Consider the following 15,139-nt stretch of genomic DNA (forward strand, 5'->3'; position numbering starts at 1 on the left):
CAAAAATTCATCGTTTAAAAGCGAAAACAAGGAGCAGAAATCAGAAAAAGTCCATTTCGACTCAAATTTTTTGCTTTTGATGAAAATTTTGCCAACCGTTTCAGCAGCTTGAATGAATGTATCGAGTGATTTTGCTTTTAAATTTTTCTTAAAAAATCAATTTTCGCTAATCTTGCGAATCTTAAAGTCTATTGAAGTTGCATTTTTAATTGTAGTTCAATAGCAATCGTTAATTAATCAAGCCTAACACTTGCTTTCATCTTAACCTAAACCTTGTTTGATTCATTAATAATGTTGATTGAATAAAAAAGCGACGCAAAAAAGGATAAAAAAATGAATCAATTTACGCTCTGCTGACAGAGGATAACTTGCCATGTTAATGAATTGATCAACATTGAGCTTATTAAAATTAACTTATTATTTAACAAGTGTAAACCCTTTATTCCCATTTAAACTGTTAATCCATCAATAATGGAATAATTTATGGATTAAAAGCGTAAATTAAAAGCAAAGGCAAACACAAAATGCAGCAACAACAAAAAGTAAATGTTGATTTTCATTTGCATTTCAGCAACAAATTAAATTGTAAATTACTTTTGATTACGTTTTGTTTGTCAGTTTGAAAAGGCATCACAATGCTCATCATAATGCTGAGTCTGATGAATGTATTAGTTTACAATTGAATCTTTGGAGCAAAAGAAAAGAGTTGAACATTTTTTTCGCGTTTCATTGTAAATAACGGGAAACAAGGAAAACTCAGTGACACAAGTGAACGCGATTTGCATTCAAGAAGATGACATTTATTCACAAATGAGAAGTCATGAGAAGAAAAAGAAATGAAATTCGAAAATTTGCTTCTAAATAATTGATTAGAAGCAATTTACAGGAAAATGTGAGTAAAGATGAAAAATGTAGAGATTCATTTTCCTCACTTTGCTCAATGTTTCAACTAAATTGTCTCAATTTTGTTTATCCTCTGTTTAAGGTTATTATTACAACTGAACTTCTCGGAAACTGATTGAAAACTATTGAATGGTTGAAATGGGAAAAGGATGAGAGAGGGAAACATTGAAATGCTAAAACTGATATCATGTAATAAGAGTTATAAACAAAACTTATATTGTTGTTACCTTCTGGTTCACATTGTTGAACAAAAAGAAAAGATATTTCATCCATTTTCTCTCTCTCTTAATAAGTTATCATGTTTTCATTCCCTGGGTCTACTTTTGATATCATTTTACTCTACACTTTATGCTTTCATCTTTACATCTTCACTTGCTTTTGATAACTTGCAACTTTCAAATAGTGCTGAAATGATGAAATGAAATACAAGGAAAAGCAGAAAAGGTTTCAAGAAATGGAACAAAAAATTTAACAACAATTTCGACATTTCAATATTCCAGAGTTGACTAAATTTGCTGATCAATAAAGCTCGCCAAACTGTGTTATCTAGATGAGCTAAGACAATTGGTTGAAATTATTGTTATGATACTTAAAGCTTGTTAGTTTCAAGACTTGAGTGGACTTCAACTGCCCAATGAATCTCAAAAAGACCAAATAATGAAACGGAATATTTTGTTCGAGAATTTTTTTCGTCCAATTTTTACATTCAACTTGAAGTCTTTATTTTTTGCTTCAACATGAAGCTTGTTGTATTGATTGGAAGACTAGAGTTAATGTTGGCTCAGTGTTGCTGTTTGCTTCAAACAATTAGTCGATCAAATGCACTTCATAAACTAATATAATGCTGTGCATCGTTAAAATGTTGAAATAAATTGAGGCAATTAAGGATAACAACAATTTCGTCTCTTTTTTTTCTTTACTCAGTTTTTTCTTGCCTCATCCGAGATTGCAATTCTGACTTTAATTTGACCAGAATAATGACCATTCTTACTGTCAACCAAAAACCTATTGATAACATTTTCCTTTATTTAATGGCAAAACTAGAAACTGTCTTAGTAAATCTTTACAAATCGAGTAAAGTCAATGATTAAAGAAAATCTGAAATTTCGTTAAACATGTACCTGGATGAGTTGAACAAAGTGTTTATAAACTCTCATTATCCTTCCATATCACCTAAGATTAGGTGAAAAAATTGAGAAAAGCTCATCAAAAGACTAACCCAATTCAGTGAGATTCATTAAAATCATTTTTCTTTCACATGTAAATCCTAACCTAATTATCAGGTTAACAAAAGCTGTTTCCAAGTCGAGAAAACTGATTGAAAAACTGATAGACAATCAGTTGATGAATGTGTAAACAGAAACAAAAGTAAATCATTTTACAGTCAATTTCTTGGTGTAAGCAAAATGCTGAAAATGTTGATAATTAGCTGAACATTGGGTGAAAATAGTTGAAAATTAATGAACCCATCAATCATAGAGAAGTTGATTATAATTGTGAATTCCCTTTGAGGTCAGTTAATCCATTTGACGTGAAAATAACGTTAATCTTTGGTTGTCACGAAAATTGATATCAAAATATAACTAAACTGAAACGCTATCAAACAGCTTTATACCTGCCATTTACCATGAAACATGTAAATGAATTATAATTTTCTGGGTTCAAGTTTCTGTGATTAGTGTTCATGATTATTGGTGAACGAAAAAAAGGTAAAACAAAAATTGGTATTTATCTGAATGTAAATCAATGGACTGGGATAAGTTAATTGCAATCGAGAAGAAAATTTATTCACCAAATTGAATGAAATATAACAGAGTCAATGGTTATTAGCATTGATGATTCATTTCCGTTTCAATGAACATTCTCCTGATCAAAGTTTTATATCATGAAACGTTTCACTGAGTTTTTATCATATTTTTAATAGGTGTCAAGCCTTTAATAGGTAAAATAGTTTAATCACCAAACCAATTGGAAAGGTAAAGAGTAAAATATTATTTTAGTTTTGTAGGTCAATATGTGAGATTAGTTGGAGTGTAACTTTTGATTATCACAATTATTCAGGTTAATTGGTTAATGAGAAAGACGTTAATGTAGATATTCATGAATCTGTTTCATTTCATGGTTAAGATGAACATTTTTGATGGAAACATTTTTTCCAATGTTTAGAGATGCTTTCTTTTGATACAAAAGTTGACTTTGACAAAGTATGAAATTGCTATGGATTATTCATTATTACAAGCTACTTAAACAGTCTTCATGTTCATGAATCTCATGGGCAGATAAATTCATTTTCATCATTCTGCTCATCATCTTGAGAGACGCTTCAATTTTACTCCATTTCTTTCCTCCCATAATCTAATGAATATTAATACTTGTCATGTTTGCTTATGAATTATCAAAGACTGAATAAAATTTCAAATTCTCAGTCTCAAATCTTTACATAATGAAATGGGAAATTTTCAATCGTTATCCAGAACCTAGAAGGCAAATCAAGCTTATTCAAGATCAATTCTTTATTTGACCTCTAATCGGCCTTTGAGGGTCATTCGGTGAAATCGCAGATCTTCATATTAACTAAAAGCTATTATTAATGCGTGCAATTTTAAGGGAATGCATTTGTATATTTTACTGAAATATCTCAGCATTCAATAACAATCTTTTTGAAATATGTAGAGAGGATAATTAGCTTGAAACGTTCAAGACTGAATAATGATTGTAAATTATAATTGCACTTGATAATTTATATTTGTAAGGAATGAAAGACTAAGCCCATTGGCTCATTAATTTGATTGATAGTGTTGGAATTGGCTATTTTGAAGTTTCTGTTTTGTGATTTCAGTGTTTTTCAATCAAAATAATTGCTTGATGATAATGCAGAGATGATCCGAAAAGAGTCAATATTGAATCAGGTTGAAGGATAGTTGCATGATTAGATGATTAAATGGTTACTTTGTCTTCCTTTCGATCCTTCATTATTCAGCTTAAAAAATCAATCGCCATTCTCACATTTGGCTAATAGCATCAAGCAATTTATTCAAATTTACCTTGGATTTGCTGTTACAATGAATATGATCATTAGTCGTTATTGATTCATGTTTATCTCATAACATGGAACATAAAAATGTGACAAAAGAAGCAGAACTCGATTTCGTTCTGACAGATTGGAACAATGAACTTCCAGAGTATCGACTCAATGTTTACCCAATGTTGATGGTGCATTTGATTGTTAAGATAGCGTCAATCAACGCAAGTGAATCAATCACGGTTGAGTCAACCTTTAAAATGTTTCACTGGGAATGAAAATTGGTCAAATAAAAAGCTAAACATAATATTGATTGTTACAGCAAGATGACACTTGAATATTGAATCACCCTGATTGTGAAGTGAAGTTGAAGAAAGTGGAGAATAAAAAAAACCAATCAAATAGATTAATGATAATAAGAGTCAATTTTTTGCTTCTTCTCATCATATTACCTCCAAGCAATAACATTATCCATTATTATTAACATCAATTTCATCCTTTCCCTTATCTGGTTCAACTGGAACAAAAAGTGTGACGTAAACTCTCGGCTAACAGGGAAGCAGGAAAGAGTCAAAGGAATGAGCTCAATTGACCTAGTTCGTATTCATTGAGATGAAAATGTGAAAGGTTATCTCATTGATACAACAGGATGAAAAATCTCATCATTATATTGGAAGATGAGGAAAAATAAATCTTCACTTTTTTCCCTTCTTTTCACCATCTTCATCCTTTTCATCTCATGTAGCCTTTTGTTGCTCACAACTTTTTTTTCATGTTCAATATTTTTCTTTCATTTTTTGTCTCTTTCATGTTATTATTTTTCTTGCTAAATCATCACAATTATGATGAGATTGAAGGAACAATTTATTCTGTTCATTCAATTCGTCAACTTTGATTTGTTTCAATAAATTACGATGTTAATGGTTAAATAACATTTCCATTGAAATCAATGTTTCAATTGAATTTGCACAACAAATGTTAATGTTCAACATTTACATTTTGTAAGCTTGTTCAACTGGATTTCAGTTTTGCCTTTTTTATTTCTGATTCCTGGTGCTACATGGGAACAATTTTCATTTCAAATTATTCACTTGAAATTTCCATTCATTTGAGATGATAATTTTTGGTAATCTCAAGTGTTGTCTCAACATTGATTCATGTATCATTTGCTTTGCACAAATAAATTTGTTAATCAAATTATTGTTCAATTTTTGATTAACTGTTAAGAGTGTGTATTCCCTGTGATTAGAAGTTCAATTTCCATGTTTATTTCATTTTTCCAGTTTCTATTCAACTGGATATATTTGCAATTCAAATTTTCAACATTCTTCTCAGTAACCTGATTAACCCAGCATTTGAGCAGAACGATAAGTCAACTGTTTCAAGTTGAAAATCAATTGCTTTTTCGCCTTTTCTGATCAATTAGTCAATTGGTCATCTTGAACACACTTGATTAACATTTGGTGTTCAGATTGACCGAGAAAACTGTTTCAATTTGAAACATTGACTTCAATTCACTCAACAATCAGACTTTGATATCGATTTAATGTTTCGTTTTGATTATCATTCGAAAGCTCATTATTTGAATTTGATGCAATAATTAGAGTTGGTTTTAAAGTATTATTCAAGTTGACTTGATCTTTGGGATAAAATGAAATATCAAAACTGTCATCTCATATGGAAATGGAAGCAATTTTGTCACAATAATAATGCTCGATGAATCTTTTTTATTTGTTTATCTCATTTCATGCCTAATGAGTTGCATTCTTGAACTTTTTTTGCTCATCAAAATACCAAATCTAGGCAATGAAAGTTGAATTAAAATCTCAATTTTCATTGTTGAATCCAAAGTAAAACCCAAAAACATTGACTTTCCCTGAATGAATAAACACGAAATGGTGAAATAAAGTTAACTGAAATAGCATAATGAGTTAGTCATTAAAATAACGATAAGAATCATCTAGAGACTGAATAACCTTAAAAATGACAAGTAACACTCGAGTAATGAAATAAGTAGAAGCAAATGAAAAGCAGAAGAAAAACAAAATTATTCTGAAAAAGTAAATGAAATTAGAATCAACTTTTCGATACTTAATTGTTGTGCAAAACATTTTAATTTCAAACTCTTCAAGTCAACAACTAATTTGAGGTTTTAATCAAAACTTGAGCTTCTCAACAAGAAGAGTCTAAAAGCAATGTTTCCAAAAATGCTCATGAAACAAGTTCAACAAGAGTGTCTTCAGTTGATTGATTTTACAATTAGAAATGATTATCCGTCTTTTGTAATGAATTGTCCAGTGATTGGACGATTAAGCTGATCAGTAAAAGAAGAAAATCTTTGGAATAATTTTCTGCTGATTAAACGATAATTGTGATCATTAAGACTGTTAACCTGAAGGATCGATATGAATAATTGTAGTTGAAGGATAATTATTACTGTTTTCATATCATTTGTAACAAGTTTTGAATGTTGACAAATGAAGGCAACATTGTAATGTAATAACAATTGCCATTAATCTGTTAAATTGTTACACTGATTCAGATTGACAATTAACTTCTAAGATGATTGCTAATGACATTGATTATGTAAATGTTTTACCTCGTTTACAGAGTGATAATCACTTGAATAATGTCAGTAATTAGTTGAAGAGCGTTGAAAGGTTGAAGTAACAAAAAAAGTTGTAGATTGAAAAGGAAGGTTGAAAAAGGTTGAAATTATTTTCTCATTTCCAGCATTTGAAGGGAATAATGTTGGAGAAAAATTGATGAAAACATTGAATAACAATTAAAGTTTTCAATTAAAAAAGTTGCAAAGTTGAAGAAGCAGAAAAATGTTTTAATTATTGTTGGCCTTTGCAAGGGAAAGAAGAAGAAATCTTTCTCATTCAGATTGTATTGCTATTCATTCCGATTAAACCATGGAAACTCAGTGAAATGCAAATATGCTAATCAAAAGGCTAGAATTGATTTGAATAATAGTTTTGAAGCTGAGCAAGGAAGAGTAAAGGGAAGAAAGAAAAAAAATTGTGAAAAGAAGAGCAAAAAAATTGACAAAATCTTTTGTGTTCACGGCCTTCAGTAAGAAGAATGTTATTCAGAATTCTCAGCTTTTTTATCTTATTCTTTTGGTTCACCTGCAATTTATTCAATGAACAATTTACTGGAAAGAATTTTCCATGAAAGAAGAAGAAGATGGAGGAAAAAAATTTAATATCAAAAGTGTGCTTCAACACATTAACCGTTCAACACCTTACACTTGATAATCATTTTTGTCTTTGGCTGAAGCCATCAATCCATTATCTTTCAACTTTTGTCTTACTACAAATGATCATTTAAATGTTGAATCAATTTGCATATCTTGTGATTATTATTGAATTTAATATCCATTCATTATGAGTAATTTCAGGATTAATATTTTTCTTCCAACCCATCGACTAATTATAGTGATGGAAACAAATTTAAGCCCTTCTATCAATCAATCTGCCAGCTTGAGCTCAGAGCATTTCAGATGATTTTTCAGACAATTTTAAAGATTAACTTTGGATTACACTTTGAAAGTCTATGAGAAGGAAGATGAAAGGAATTTTTCCGTTTCAATCTTTTTCCAAGTTCAATGAAAGACAAAGAACCAGAATTTCTGCAAATCAAAGTCAATTGCATTGTATCAATTTCATTGACAATTGTGATTTCAGAATTGGATTTTTTTCTTAAAATTTCTTTTCGATTTTCTTCTGATTGAAATTAGTAGCGAAAGATGTTGAGTTTTAAGGTGCTTAATGGTTCAGTTTTAGTTGGTTACATTTCTCGGCATTACATGTTGTAAAATGTCATTTCATTTTTGATGTGAATTGTGCGATTTGTAATCATTGGAAGAAATGAGAAATTGGTGAAAATGTTGTTTTCTAACCCAGATTATTATTGTTTTTTGCTGAACATTGAATCAACCTTGATGTCAGGATAAAACTAAAAGATTGAACTTTTCTGATAAGAAAGCTTGAAGGATGGAAGGGCGCAAAACCAGGTTAACCCTCATCAATCAGATCAATAAATGCAAATGTAAACTTAGCCTTTGAACTTGATGTTTTCACTCGTGTCACTGGAGCAATAAATTGAGATTACAAGTTTAATCAAGAGTAAGTGATAACACACAATAAGTGTGTTGCTTGGCGTGTAAAATGTTCAGGTTTGAGGGATGAAGAAGCAACCAATTATAACATAATTTTCAACATTAAACTTGCACTTTCCAACACTTTATTTGAATCCAGTTTCAACAATTTATCTGCCTTTTTTTTACAGAACAAAAGAGATTTCATGGAAAATCCAAAAACAAGAAAAAAAGAAATGAAAATGTTTCAAAGAAACAAATCTGATTACAAATAATGCTTGGAATGAAAGACTAAAGCAGTGAAAATGGTCGCATAAAGTTGAATGCAAATGGTTTAAAGAAGATGAACATTTATCTTGTATAAAGTTACATGAAGCTTACATGGTCTTGAGTCGATAGATTAATCTCTCTGGTCTCAATGACATGCTTTAAAACAACTTTAATTTCACTGTCAGTTTTATCCCAATATTATCTTTCACTAAATGGTTACAGAAGTTCATGTTCAAGTTTCAAGGGAACACAAAAAATGGAAAGAATTTTTCATTTTCCATCTTCTCTTCTGATCAACTGTTAACCATTCCATTAATTGTACCTGAACAATTATTTGTATAACACCCTGAAAATGCTGACTCATGTTCATGACAGATGATAATGTTCAACTTAATAAATGTGCTAATCAAAACATTTTCCGCCCTTCTCTTGTTACTCTTACCTTGCCAACAATGATTACTTTACAATAATTATAACGATAATATTCACTCCCAGTTCAACTCCCAGTCCCAGGCTTTCACCAAGTTCAACTCACTTCAATGTTACTCCCTGGTGCTATGAATGTTTCAACAAACAGAATGTTAATCAAAACAACGAAAATTGTTTTTTTTCTCTCTCTCTCTCTTCATGTTATTCTCATATTGTGATTCTTATAATAACTTTTCAGGTTAATTGTTTCCAGCTTAACCCTTTACCAACTTGTAGCCTTTATGATATTACAAGTAATATTATCAGATAAACTTGGGAGTAAAAAGTTGGGAGTGAAAAGTCATTCCCAGTCAAAGTCTTTGTTTGTTCACTTGTTCAATCAATGTTGTGTCATTACTTTTATTATCATAATATAATTCAATAATAACTCTCAAGAATCATCAATCAAGATTTGATATTTTTGTTTTGGAACTTTTGCTTTTTCTTTTTCTTCTCCTTTTCATTTCCCAAACTTTTTCTGTTTTTATTATCTATTATCATGTTGACAATGAGTTTAGCAAAAAGTTGATAAAGTCAATGAATAAAGGTATTTTTTGAACCATTCAATTTGATCGATTATCTTATTCTGAGTTTCACATCTTTCATCATTTAACCATGATAAACATTGCTTTCAATTCACTTTTTTTCTCATATTTTTCTTCACCTTTTCATGTTTTCTTTCACTTCAATTCATCAACGATTCTCAGTGTTTCAAATGAAACATCATTTATCTCGAAAATTGAATCTTTTGTTGGAGAAATTCGATTGACAAATAAATAAAGATTTTCCATGAAAATTATGAATTCAGGTGACTCTGAATAGCTGATTTTCCTTTAATCATGTTCGCACATTTCAATGTTCAATGAAGATAATCATGTTGAAACAATGTTCAATGAACTTCTTCATGTTTACAGAAAAAGAGAAAAAGATTTTCATTTTTTCTGAGAAAATTCAGTGAGCTTCATGAAGAGAAACCATCATGAATAACAGGCAAGGTTTGGAATAATATTTTTATAATAAGTTTTATATAATGTAATAAGAAATCAGTAGAGAGTGAAATGGGAAGAGAGGAAAGAAGGAAACTCAGAAAATGAACAGATGAAATATTGAATTGTTGAACGATGCTTTGGAACGGAAGAGCTGCTTTTTACCTTTCCTTTTAATAGCAAACTGTTTCAATGATCAATGTTTCATTTCAGTGGTTAAATAATAGTTTCAATCGACATTTGATAATCTCAACATTTTCATTCAATTATTTCAATCCTTGGGTTAACAAGACAATCTTGCAAAAGGAATCATTTCTCAAAGAATTTCATTCTCATTCCAATTTCAATTTTCATCTGAATAAATCAATTTCAAGTCGACTATTTCATGTTTCATTGATGATGCGAGCAAAAGTCAAATCATAATCATCTATTTTATGTTTAATGTACAAGAATGAAAAGTTCAGAGTTTCAATTTCGATGTCGATGTTGATGAGCAGATGAAATGTTCTGAACACTGGAAGAAAAATTTCTGTTAGAACTTTGTCATTCGAAACGAAACGAAATTCAAAACATTCTAAGCTTCTAAACACTATTCTTATCGAACGATATCCAGAATCCTTCTGAACTATGAATTTCCATATCAATCGTTGACGACAAGTTCTGAACATCAAGACAGAATTTTCTTCTTGATTTTCATCATTTGCGTTTCGAAACGAATTTTTCAAATATTCTTGTCGAATGGCATTGAAAATCCTTCAGAACTTTGCATTCCAATTTCATAATCAACATAGAATAATATATTTCTTGTCGAACTTTTTTCGAAAAAATTTCTCGAAAAACTCTTGTTCGGAATTGATTATTTGAAAGTTATCATGAAAGACAAGAAAAGTTGTTGGTTTCAGTGAAAAGTCAAATGTAAACCAAATCGCGATGAAACACACAAATTGATTGTAGGAATGAAAATGATCATTATAATAAAAATAGTTTATAACTGAATAAGCATCAGTCTATCATGGAGAGAAAAGGAAAAGAAAAATTTCCATGCAAAATAATGTATTCATTACAAGATGATTATCGTTTTATTGATGTTCAAGTGTTTAGTACATTTCATATCATCTCATCTCACCCTTAACCGCCCCTTTACTCCACCTCTTCCACCTCCTCAATCATCCCTGTTATCATCACCTTTAATTCAACATTTCAATCCATTATTCTATTCTTTATCATCAACATCATCCTCTTAATGTTTACTGACGTTCATGGTTATACTCTAATGGTATCAAAAGGTATAAATAGATGAATGCAACAGAAAAATTGGTTCATCATTCAATTCATTCCCTGATATTATCCAAATGATAACATGACTGTTTTGAATAATAAAATTGCCACTTTTTTAATCTCTACTTTTGAGGAGAAAAAGTGGAAAAAATTTCGAACAAATTTGGGTGAAAAAGGTTGAATATTATTTCATTATTTTAGCTTGTTATTTTAGATTTAAAAGTATTCTGGTTAAATTGAGAAAATATGATTTTTCATGTTCGATCGTTCAGAGTTATAAAAATATCAATCCTTTTAAATTGACAAAGACATTGAAAAGATTTTCTTGATAAAATAACAAAAGCATGATCGGATTATTCAAAGAGTCCAAGGATTTTTCATTTTCTCAGGTGAGTTGGAAGAAACAAAAGCAAGAGAAAGAAAAGGATTTGTCATTTTCATGACAAATTGGGTTTCGAATTATTATTCAGCTCGAAATTTGTCGAATAAGTAAAATGCTGAAAAAAATTTCGATATTGATAGACACAGATGTCATTGTCATCTAACAAGCTTACTTGACTAGTCAATGAAAGTATGAATTTTAAAGCTGACAAAGTAGCTCAAAGTCCCATCAAATTTAACATCCAACTCGGCCTCTTTTCAGGGTAAAGTTTTCTTTTGGTCTTTCTTTTACTGTTTCATCTTCATCAATTCCAAGTTTTGCTGAATTTATTTTCCATCGAATCTTCATCTTCATTTATATCATTTCATTTCATCATTTCTTAATCATCACAATCACTATCAAAATCTCAGGCCGATTGACAGAAGCTTCTCAACCTAACATAGTCACTCTCTTAGGATCAGATTTAACATCCAACTCGGCCTCTTTTCACGGTAAAGTTTTCATTCTTGTTTTGCTTTTATTATTTCATCTCCATCAACTTCAAGAATTTATTTTCAGCTAAATCTTAATTTCTTAATCAATATAATTGCTATCATAGCTATCCAAATCTGAGCATGAATAGGTCAAGTGACAGAAGCTTTCCAACCATTTATAGTCACTTTCATGATGTGACAATAATTGAAATGCAGTAATGATGAGAAAATGGGAAATTTTTTTTTTCTCGTTTTGAAGATTATTTTACTTGGAAAATTGTCTCCATATTTGCCTTTACTTCTTAAAATTGATGATAAATTGTTCCATTTGTTCATTTTGCTCAAGTTATTCCGAGTTTCAACCAGATTGAACAGAGTTATAAGATGAAATACAATTTTATCGACCAATGATTATTTATTCAAACGAAAAGTGATTTAACGTTGAACAATCCAGTTTTATTTGTTTATTTGTTTCCCTTTTTGCTTATTATTTGCCTTGAAAGTTGTACATTCACTTGATTTCATTTTGGTTAAAGTAATGATAATATAAATAGTGATGACGATGAGGCAAAAAGTCAACGAAATAAAGGATTAACTATAATATTATTAATATCATTGTGTGCTCACATCGTTTATCACTAAACTTTATGCTCTATTTGGTTCCATTCCTATGCCAGCTTAACCTGTTAAATGAAAGCATTTTTGCTGTTTCAAACTGTCGATACAGCGCAAGCAAAAAGCTCATAATATCACAAACTAGAAAATTAAGTTTTACCTCTTTGGTATCTTGGTGCATTAAAGCAACTTCAATGGATACAGTCAGTCATAAAAGGTTATGAAAGGTATCACAAAGTAGTGGGTATGATGAGCCAGGCTGTCAGTCAAGTAATAATATTCAGATAAAGGATGGAATTTTTCTTCTCTTCTTTTCTTCCTGTTTTTTCAACATTGAATACAAGCTTTGTTACCTTGTACATTTCAATCTTGATTCAAGGTAAATCTGATCGATTCTTGAATCTTAATTCATACCTGATTCATGTTAAACTGATAGGAACGAAAAGAGGAAGAAAAATATTATCAACTTTTAGGTTTCCCTGAACCAAGATAATGATATAATGGAAGCTTTTTTCAGGTAAAGTAAAAAAAAGAGATGAATAAACAAAAAGGTTGTGATGAATATTTCTCAAGCTTCGGAAATTACATTTCAACCTTTAACCTATTTGATTTTGGGTTTATTCAATCAAAGATAACCTTTATCCTGAGTCAACAAACAGTTTCAATTTTTGGTGTTAATTACAAAACATTTGTTTACCAAAACCAAGAAAAGCACAGATTTAGCGCAAGATTGATTATTCTGGTAAACTGAATGCTAAAATATTGTTGATTTACTGATTTAAATGTAGCTTAGGTTCAACCTAATATCCAAATGCTGTGTTACGATAAAAATGTTTACAGTAAAAGCGAAAAGTGAAAGAGTTTTGTTTGCATTCGATTTATATTTTGATTTATGATGAAAAGCTGAGAATCGAAAGGATTCCTTGAAAAATCGCTTGAAAAGTACTTTTGTTTTCCTTCTTTGCTAAAAGTTTCTTTTCATGTTATAATGTTATCACGAGAAGCTATGAAAGTTAATGAAAAACTGATTTTACTTTACAGCGTTTTTTGGGTCAAATAAATTGGTTTCACTTAAACATTCATTTGGCCTGATCTTTGAGTAAATTGATGGTCTGATGCAGCGTTTTAATGCAGCGCTAATCTGCGACTTTCTTTGATGTCCAAATATTGGCAGTAAATGAAAAACTATACAAATGACTGGCTATAATTAATCTAAACAATTGATCAGTCAATTCCCTGAATTATCTTTAACAGAATCAACCATGTTTCTGCTTCTTTTGTCTTCATGTCTGCTAGGCATAACTGCAAGATAAATATCAATTCATGGTAAGGAATATTTGGAGACATCATTTTTCATCGGATTCCCAAGTGATCTAGAGATGTATCTGTTATCAGATTATGTTAGGGAAAAGGAGAGGAGAAGGAAAGAGAAAAAAGTTGAAATAAAATTGATGAGCTGAAACTTGGAATCGTCAATCAAAGGGAATCAAATGAAAATGATGTGGAAAAGACAAAAAGAAACTGAGAAAAGTTCAGATTTGTTCAAGTCCAAGAATTATAATAATGATAATATTTTCCTTTTCTTTTCTTATCATTTCTTCTTCTTTTCCAGATGATAATCTTTTTCATAATCAGGAAATAAACTATAAATTTTGTCTCGTTATCATGAAAATTTCAACATAACCCAACATGAAAATAGCCAATACATTATTGCTCTTTAACTATTATTCATAAATCACTCTTACATGATCATCGTCAACACCATCGTTGGTTTCAACAGAAAAAAGATTCACTTGAAAAAGAATTGAATAAAATGTCAATTTTTTCGCCTCATTGGCTAATAATGGTAAACATTATCGGTTCAACTGAGTCTAGCCAGAACTACAAGAATTTTCTTGGAACTCGTTCAAATCTAGAAAATCGAATCGATTGCAATTGTCTCTTGAGTTAACATTGGAGTTGAAGAGAATATTTCTTGAAGAAATCATTTTTTTCAAGTTTTTCAGTTTGATTAACATGATGAAGATGATTAACGAATTTAAACTTTTCCAGATTTTGTCGGTTGAATGAAAATTTGCTTTAAAAGTTATCATCTTTAAGGCAAAGATGAAGATTTGAGTTGGCATTCAGTGAAAACTCTTTGACAACCAGTTTATCATGTTACATTGACTAGATCTTTGACTCTTTTGGGAATTTTACTCTTGACATGATAATTCCTTTCACAATGGTTTTGGTCAAAATTTATTTTCTCTTTACTCTTCTTTTTGTCTTCCCTTCACATTATTTCATTACTTTGTTTCCCTGCGTATAATCATGTTATTTTATCTGAAACAAAGAATGGGATGAACACAAAGAAAATGTTCAATTCTGGTTCAACTTTGTAACATAATGTTTGGTAGCGACTGTGCCAGAGTCAACTAAATTTGTAAACACATTCTTGGTCTAAATGGTTCTCAAAAATGTCACCTTAATTAATCAACAATCAAAGACTAATCATGTTTAAAAGGAACACTTAATTTGCTTCTTTCCTCCAAAAATGAATGAGCAATTGATTAACTTAAGGATTGTTTCACCATTTTGCTAAATTAATTTATTTTTGTCTCAGTTTCCAAGTAAGGTAATTAAACCAAGTAATAC

This window comes from Tetranychus urticae, chromosome 1 (assembly GCF_039701765.1).
Source record: "Tetranychus urticae isolate SD_2017Ah chromosome 1, NJAU_TeUrti_SD_1.0, whole genome shotgun sequence".
Taxonomy (NCBI): Eukaryota; Metazoa; Arthropoda; class Arachnida; order Trombidiformes; family Tetranychidae; genus Tetranychus; species Tetranychus urticae.